Genomic DNA, 9238 nt, shown 5'->3' on the forward strand with positions numbered 1-9238 from the left:
GGACATTCTTTCATAATTTGCTAATATGTTCTCATTTGCATGCCACACGTGCTAGGTAGAAAAGCCAGAACCTCTGTAGACCTCTCACAGGAAAAGCAGGAAGCTAACCTGAGTTGAAAGCTCTTTTAAAATACCCTTTAATTGCTATTTTTGTTGCCTTAATTGAAGCCCTCTCTTTTGAGCTATGATACTGTGAGGAAGGCCAAGGGATACAAACCCTGAGTGACAGACAAGCTGCAAGTTAGAGAGACAAGGTGAATGGCCCAGTGCCAACCAGGTAGGACAGGGAAGCAAGACTCTGATTTCATTCCCTGTGCCTTATGCCATCCCTAGCCATTCCAGATGTTCAGGACAGGCCCTGTGGAAGACAGGATGTTACTTAGAAGGAGAAGGAACATGGAGTGCATACCTGAAGTCCAGGACCATGTCAGATACTTTTTATCAACTGAACATAATCACCCATAAGCACCTCATTGGTCGGCAGTGTCTGGTGATACTTTCCTATTAATAGATGAAGAAATATTCTCAGAGTGCTATAACTATAGATGGACAGATTGATTGCTTTTGAGACAGGGTCTCATTTCAGGCTGGCCTGAAACGTGTGACAATTGTCCTGCATCTGTCTCCTGAGTGTTGAGATTACAGGCACACACCACCACGCTAGGCAAGTGTATGGATTTCAATCTGGGCCCTGCTGGGCATGGTAGCACATACCTGGGATCCTGGCATTTAAGAAGCTTCACTGGGAAGATAGGAAGTTCCATGCCAGCCTGAGCTACACAGTGAGACTCCCAGTGTCAAAAGTAAAAGGCATATCTGAGCCGTGATTCTTCCCTTGGTTACACTGTCCAGGGCAGGAAATGGAACATATATCTAACACTGTTGAAGGGATCCGTGCTCCTAGTCAATTGCAGTCTGGCCAATGCTATAGCACAGGGAGACAGTGGAGTGGAGGGGTAGAAGAGTGGACCCTGGGGAGTGGGGTGGGGATGCTATAGGGGTGCCTGGCAGTTTGTAAATACTTTTGAAACACTAGCCTTTTGTTTGTTTGTTTGTTTATTTCATTTCTGAGTCTAACAATCAATTTAAAATTTGTGAGGAAAACAAATAAACATCAGCCAGTAGCCAAAAAATGAACTTGACAAAAGATTTGAGTCAATACAATAAATTACTATGTTCTTTCTATCTTCCCACAGCCCTTCTGCTTTAATCAATGGCTTTGCTTGTTCCTTGTTTTTTCTTTCTTCTGCAGTACTGAGAATTGAACCCAGGACCTCTTGAATGGGTGAACAAGTATTCCATCACTGAATTGCACTCTCAACCACTCCCCCACTCCTTTTGAGACAGAGCTCACTAAATTAGTTAGTTGTCTTTGAACTCTCTCTGTAGCCCAATGACAACTTGAACTTATGATCCTCCTGCCTTGGCCTCCCAAGTGCATGATGGGAGCATACAGGTGTTTGAGCTTTCTTCTAATATTTGGATATTTATAATGGAGTCCCAATTGTTGGATTTCTGAGGCAGAGTAAAAAGACAGCAGGCAGAAAGAGACCAGAGTTGTACCTTCAACAGATTGTTTATTATTGTATACAGCAAGGAGCAGTCTCTCTGCAGTGCAATTGAGGGGTCTACCATGGGGGTGGGGAGAACTGGTTCGTAACCCTTTGTGGGGTGGGGTGAGAGGCTTGAGAAATGAGGAAACTGTTGCAGCTGTAGGGGCTGCCAGTCCCCAATGTCTTCAGGCTTGTGGACAATGGCCACTGAGATATCTTGTTGCTGGCCCTTGTTTTGTGTTTTCGAGACAGGATCCCATAAGCCAGGCTGGTCTTGAACTCCCTGAGTAACTAAGGATGTCCTTGAATTCCTCTCCTCTAGCCACTACCTTCCACATGCTTGGAGTATAAGTGTGTGGCACCACCTCTGGTTCCAAGCTTTTTGAGATGTTATAAGGTATCATTTCCACTAATCACAGAGCTCTGTAGAACCTTTTATGGATTTGATATCTCCACTTTATAGGTAAGGAAGTGGAAACTCAAGTTTACACACCTAGAGAATGCCTGAGTGAGAATGAGGGCCCATGTTTGCCTGGGAATTGCCCGCTGTTGCCACGATACCTTTACTGAAAACAGATGCCATATCTTTTTAAATGGCAACAGGTTCTGTCTATCCTAGGTACTGTGGACACTGGCAATAGACTTTCAAGTATTCATTCCATTACTTTATGTATTCAGTTGTAGTAAGTACAGAACCTAGAGTCTCACACGTGCTAGACAAGTACTCTGCTTCTGAACTACATTCCAGGCCCCACCCTACTCCTAACTTTTGCTTTTTGTCTTAAATTTCTCTTTATTTTTTTTATGAGTATGGGTGTTTTGCCTGCATGTGTACCTTGTGCCACAGAGGCCAGAAGAGGGTGTCCAGATCCTCTGGAACTTAGGTCTTAGGTCATTACAGATGACCATGTAGCTACTGGAAATCAAACCCCCTGTGGAATCATCTATCTAGCCCCACACTTTTGGTTTTGATACAGAGTCTCACTGTCTCCCAGACTTACCTTTAACTAGCTATATATTCCAGGAAAGATCTAAACTTTTGATCCTCTTGCCTTAGTCTTCCAAGTAACTGGGATCATAGGCATATGTCACCAACCAGGCTTACTCCATTACCTTTGATGCCTGGGGCTCAGCTACTCTAGGAAGAACCAAGACCTGGGACTCATTATCTGCTTTATAGTAAATTTTATTGCTGTGTGCATAGAATCCTGGGCCCTTGACCTGTAGACTGGCAGACAGAGCAAAGTTAGGTTCCATAGGGTAAGCAAATATGAGAGACAGTTGAGATCATTCAATTTGAACAATTCCCATGAATTGCATTTCCAGGTCTTATTACTGGGCAACCCTAGAGATACTATCCTCCAATAACCTCACAGGGCAAATTGTTTGGCCAGAATTCATTAAACAAAACAATGCATTTGTAAGTAAAACACATGATTTGTCAGATGATGTCCCATTACTCCCCAGGACAGAGTCCATGCCATTTACTATAATATACATATGAGGATTTGGGCTCTGCCCTTTATTTCCCCAGATAGTATCTGACTGTCATTCACTTCTGTATCTTTGCTTTTACTACCCAAGAGAGACACACCCATGAGTATGAGTGACACTGTCTCACGGATGGGGCTTAGATAAGATAAACAGAGAGAAGGAAAAAACAAGCCAATCATTAGCATTCACTCTTTCTGTTTCTTGATTACTGATGGGTATAGCCAGCTGCTACCTATTCCTAACAGCCCAGTACCACCCACTGCCATGCCTTCCCAACCACAGTACACTGTGTCCCTCAATATGCTTTAGGCTTTGAGCTTTTTTTTTAGACAGGCTTTCACTATATGGTTCTGGCTGGCCTGAAACTTGCTATGTAAACCAGACTGGAATCTTGGACTACATAAAATGAAGACTGCTAGTTAAACATGAGTACTCTTCACTCTCTGCTTCTTTTTTAAATTACTTATTTTATTGCATGTGTACATGTGGGTATGTGCATCACATGTGCACGGTGCCCAAGGAGGCCAGAAGAGGGTATCAGATCTGCTGGGACTAGAGTTACAGATGATTGGAACCAACATGTGCATGCTGAGAATAGAATCCGAGTCCTCTAAAGAACAGCCAGTGCTCTTGGACACTGAGCCATCTCTCCAGCCAAGTGCTGTAAGTAGAGTTTTCCAGTCCCAGTAACTGCTTCCAAATCACCCTGCAGATGCTTATATTAATTGTAAATGTTCGGTCAATAGCTAAGGCTTATTACTAACTAGGTCTTACATTTTAAGTTAACCTTAACTTAAATAACTCCTTATTTATGCAGTACCTTGATAACAAGGAACGTTCATTTCCTGTTCCCTCTGCATCTCCTGGCAACTCTTCTGACCCCACTCTTCCTCATCCTATCATTCTGCTTGTCTTTCCACATAACTGTATCCTGTTTAGCTATTGGCCAGTCAACTTCTTTATTAAAGCAATCCCAGTGACAAATCTTCACAGTGTACAAAAGGATTATTCCACAGCAAAGTGTCACACCATGTCCACCCCCATGGACACAATGCATCCAGCTGTCTCTGGGTCCTATTACCATGACTTTCCTGTAACAGCAGGCTATACCTTCAAATTGCTATCAAAATAAATCTTTCTTTCCTTAAGTTGCTTTGTCAGGTGTTTTATCACAAGTAACTAATACAGTCTGTGTCCAAAACTTTTTGAAAAATAAAGTCCTATAATAAATAACTTTGATAGATTCTCTTTCTGAAGTTTCGCAAGAGAAGAATGCTCAGGAATAGATCTAACTGGGTGAAAGAGTGAGACGCTTATTGACCCCTGAGACATATTGCTAAACTGTCCTCCAAAAAGCTGTGGCAATTCTTCAAGGTCAGCCTCAACTTTGAGTGTCACAGTTTCACCATCAGCTGGAATCCTGTATGACCCTAGAGTCGTAGTTCACCCCTGGGCATAAAGAGGTTTTAAAAAGCTTCCCTTGTTTACTTGATATGCACGTACTTGAGTACAATTAAGGTTGAATGTGGTTAAAGCTTCTATGTGTGTTTTTGGCTGTGAAGTGGCTGTTCGGATCCTTTGCCCACTTATTTACTGCTGTATTTAATGTCTTTCTTCAAATTTGTTGGTCTTTCCCCTAAAACTGAGATGGGAATTGAGCTGGGGAGCTTTATATCAACTTGATACAAGTTACGAGTTATCTGAGAGGAGGGAATCTCAACAGAGAAATTGCCTTCATAAGATTGGCCTGTAGGCAAACCTGTAAGGCATTTTCTTAATTAGTAATTGATTGGGGAGGGCCCAGTCTATTGTAACTGGAGCCACCCCTGGGCTGGTGGTTCTGAGTTCTATAAGAAAGCAGGTTGAACAAGCTAGTCTTTGGTGCTGGAGTAATGGGAAATAAGCTGACAAAATATGCTAATAGTAGAAGAAAGTAAGGGAGAGTCACCCTTTAAAGGCATTGGGAACTCCATTCAGAGCTTTGCTTAAAGAGGATGGCTGGGGGTGGGGGAATGATGAAGAGATAGTTCAGTAGGTAAAGTGCTTGTAACCACAAGGACCTGAGTTCAAGCCCAGACCTACAGTAGAAATGAAAGAAGGGAGGGAGGAAGGAGGGAGGGGGAAAAACGGTTGGAGAGATGGCTCTGTGGTTAAGAACACTGGTTGATCTTCCAGAGGTCCTGAATTCAGCACTCACATGGTGGCTCACAATTGTGTGTAACTCCAATCCCAGGGAATCCAGTACCCTTCTCTGACCTTCATGGACACGAGGCATGCACATGGTTCACAGGGAAAACACCCATACACATAAATATTTTTAAAAAGGCAAATGAGAGTTGGGTGGTGGTGGCACACGTCTTTAATCCCCCAGCACTCGGGAAGCAGAGGCAGGTGGATCTCTGTGAGTTCGAGACCAACCTGGTCTACAAGAGCTAGTTCTACAAGACCTGCTCCTGACTGTGGACACCATGTGACCAGCTGCCTCAAGCTCCTGCCATCATATCTTCTCTGACCCTTGAACCCTGAACCAAAATAAACCATTTTTCCCTTAATTTGCATTTGTCAGGGTATTTATTATAGCAAAGAGGCCATAATCAACACAGTAACATTTGTTAAAACCAATCTATGTAAAACAAATAAACAAAAATAAAAACAAAAACCAACCTACATAAGCTTGTTATATGCCCTCTGGATTTAGGTTAAATTTTATGCCCACCTGGAAAGGTAGGTGACTTTGAGAAACTAGATTTCCCTCTTAAGTGGGGACTGTTGATCTGTCATGAAACTTTCTCCTAATTCCTTACTTTATCTACTGCATCTCCTCTCAATTTAGGGTGACAAGGTCCTGGAAACTCTGAATAGATCTCTCTATATCTACCTCTGAGACTGCCCTAGCCTTCATCACCTGCAAAATTTTGGCTTCTTGGCACTTACAGTTTAATTACACATTTGTTCCAGACCTGACGCCTGCCTTTCCCATTAGATGTATAAGCTCCAATACCAGATGCCTCTGACCACCAATAGGCACAGTTACCAAAAAGTACCTACAAGATGTACCCACCTAGAAGGTAGAGGCCTGACAGTGTTTGTAGAAGCTAGGTCTAGTGGCTCGGGCCTGTAAACCTAGCTTTTCTGAAGGCTGAGGCAGGAGGATAGAAAGTTCAAGCCTGTTTGGACTATGGAGTGAGGTTTAGGGCAGTATGGGTAACTTAGGAGACTTCGTTTAAAATATAAAAGTAAGAATGAAGAAGGCTGGTGATGTAGCTTATTGGTAGCACTCTATTTTGTTTTTTATTTTAGAGACAGAGTTTCTCTGTGTAGTCCTGGCTGTCCTGGAACTTGCTCTGTAGATCAGGCTGGCCTGGGACTCAGAGATCAGCCTGCCTCAGCCTCCTGGGTACTGGGACTAAAGGTGTGCACCACACTGGCCAGAGATCAGCCTCCTGAGTACCACACTGTCCAGCGCTCTTTGGTAGCTCTCTTGCCTAACCTGTGCTATGGCCCAGTTTTCCCAGTACTAAAAAACAAAAGTTTGTGGATGTGTAAAGATAAAAAGATAGATCAAGGGCAGGGTAAATGGCCCAGTGGGTGAAGGCACTTGTTACCAAACTTAATAACCTGAGTTTGATCCCCAGAACCTACATAGTGGAAAGACAAAACCAACTCCAACCAGATGTCCTCTGATCGCCACGTGTGGGCCGTGGTACATGTGTGCTCTGTCCCACCCCCTGTCACAAAATCAGTCAATCCATGTGGAGAAAAACAAAGATGATCAGAGCTGCCAGGGTCAGAGGTCAGGAGCAGGAACTGACTGTAAATGGACCTGAGGAACAAATCTGTATGTTAAAAACCGGATTGTAGTGATGTTTGTTGTGAACTTAAGTTCCCAGGAAAAAAGTCACATGGTTGTTAAATCGTCTACAAGGCCAGCTGGCTGAGTGTAGAGAGCAGGAATGTTGCAGGTCCAGATATCTTGGCTATCTTATCTCCTTCATAGGGATTTGTTGTTCATCCCTGTGTGTGGCCCAACATCCTCAGAACTCTTAAGTAAATCCTCCTAGAATGCACTTACTCCTAACTTCCCCTAACCCAAAGGCTAAGAATGCCATCAGATAACATCTGAGATCTACAGACAGGGATTTCTTGGCTTTGCTATAACCTGCCTGCCTGGTGTTCCCAATGTATTTAAAAAGTGTGGGATGATTTTTCTTGTTTTGCTACTATAAAGATTTCACAAATTGTTGCTGTGGTGGATGTTGTATGTGTGGGGGTGTCTCTCAGTTCTTGTCTCCTTGAGGTAATGAATTCAGTCAAGAGATGTAGACAGTTTAACTAGACGTTTACAAAGCAGCAGCTGGTCAGTAAATCCAAGTAGAGCATTCGCTAGAGAGTGGAAGCTAGGGGCATCAGCTCAGTAGGTAAAGCAAATACTCCAAAGAGAGATTGGAATTCACTTCCCTTGCCCAGGGAGCTCCATGATGTATTGTGCACTGTGGAGTTGAAAGAGCTTATGAATATTTATGGACTAAATAACGTATTCATGAGGCAAGATGACATTTTTCCATCTCAAATCATGAACAGGATCTTCTTCCTTTTTGCATATTTCTTTCCATGATGTCAACAAAAGGGGAGGGGTAGCAAATGATACTCTAATGATTTCTTTCTATTTTTTATTTTTAAATTTAAATTAAATTAGAAACAAGATTGCTTCACATGTCAAACCCAGGTCCCTCTCCTTTTCCCTCCCTTCCTCCCATGCCCTCCCACTAACCCCCCCAATACACCCTCCTTTCCCCAGGGAGGGTGAGGCCCTCCATGGGGGTGTCCATAGTCTGTCATTTCATTCAGGGCAGGGACTAGACCCTTCCCCAAGAGTCCAGGATGAGAGTGTATCTCTCATTGTTGGGTGGGCACCCAAAGTCCATTTGTATGCCAGGGATAAATACTGATCTGTTACCCAAGGATGCCACGTTTCTTAAAGATGCAATCCCTTGGATCATGTACATGTATAAGAAAATGTCCTGATGCCTCAAGTTTCCGATATAGTGGAAACAACTGAATTGCTGATCCCAGGATGTTTATTCACAGAAGAGCGTTCTGATTGTCAGCAGGCATGGTTACTAAGAGGTTCCTGCAATTTTCCTTCACCGCCTCCTATGGGGGTGGGTGGGTATTGTTTTTTTGTTTGTTTGTATGTATTTTTGTTTTCCAAGACAGGGTTTCTCTGTGGCTTTGGAGGCAGTCCTGGAACTGGCTCTTGTAGACCAGGCTGGTCTCGAACTCAAGGAGATCTGCCTGCTTCTGCCTCCTGAGTGCTGGGACTAAAGGCGTGCGCCACCACTGTCTGGCAAAAAGTGCTGTTAAGCTCTTCACTGCTGAGCCAGCTCTCCTCTCTGCAGAAGCTGCTCTTACTCAGTTTGGTCTTTTGCCCCCAGGAATGCTTTGTGGGTGCCAGTCAGACCCTGCTAAGATCAAGACCAACTCTTTTCTTGTCTGCTTAGCTTGGCTCTCTCCTACTCAGCAGTGCTTTGTTTTTCCAGCAGGATTTCTCTGTGTAGCCCTGCCTGTCCTGAAACTCATTTTGTAGGCCAGGTTGACCTGCAACTCAGATCCAACTGCCCCTGCCTCCTGAGTGCTGAGATTAAAGGCGTGCACCACCATGCCCAATTGCAAGCTCTATTTACCTTCAAGAGTGTTCCTGTCTTCAACATTCTAACTTTAACTCACATACTGCTTTTAAAACTCATTCACTTAACTCACACCTGTTTTTATCATGTTGGAACAAGGTATTTGGGGTAACCTAAGCCTGTGCTTCCCGGTCTTAGTTACTAATATTTGACTTGAATAAACCCTCTTATTCTCTTTAAGGTAATATCTGTGTGTGTGTGTGTGTGTGTGTGTGTGTGTGTGTGTGTGTGTGTGTGTGTGTGTTTCACGGCAGGTATACTCATCTCAGTTTTTGAGAAGGGTCTCTCACTGAACCTGGGACTCATCATTTCAGCTAGACTGGCTGGAAAGTGGGGGCAGGGATCCACCTAGCTCTAATTTTCCACTGCTCAGATTATAGATGCTTGCCCTCATACCGGGCTCTTTACGTGGATGCCAGAGATTGAATTCAGGACCTCATGCTTTTGAAACAAGCACCTAACCCACTGGGCTGTCTCCCCACTTCAGGAGAGCAGTGTTTTCTG

The sequence above is a fragment of the Mesocricetus auratus genome, unplaced genomic scaffold, assembly GCF_017639785.1.
Source record: "Mesocricetus auratus isolate SY011 unplaced genomic scaffold, BCM_Maur_2.0 Super-Scaffold_100022, whole genome shotgun sequence".
Taxonomy (NCBI): Eukaryota; Metazoa; Chordata; class Mammalia; order Rodentia; family Cricetidae; genus Mesocricetus; species Mesocricetus auratus.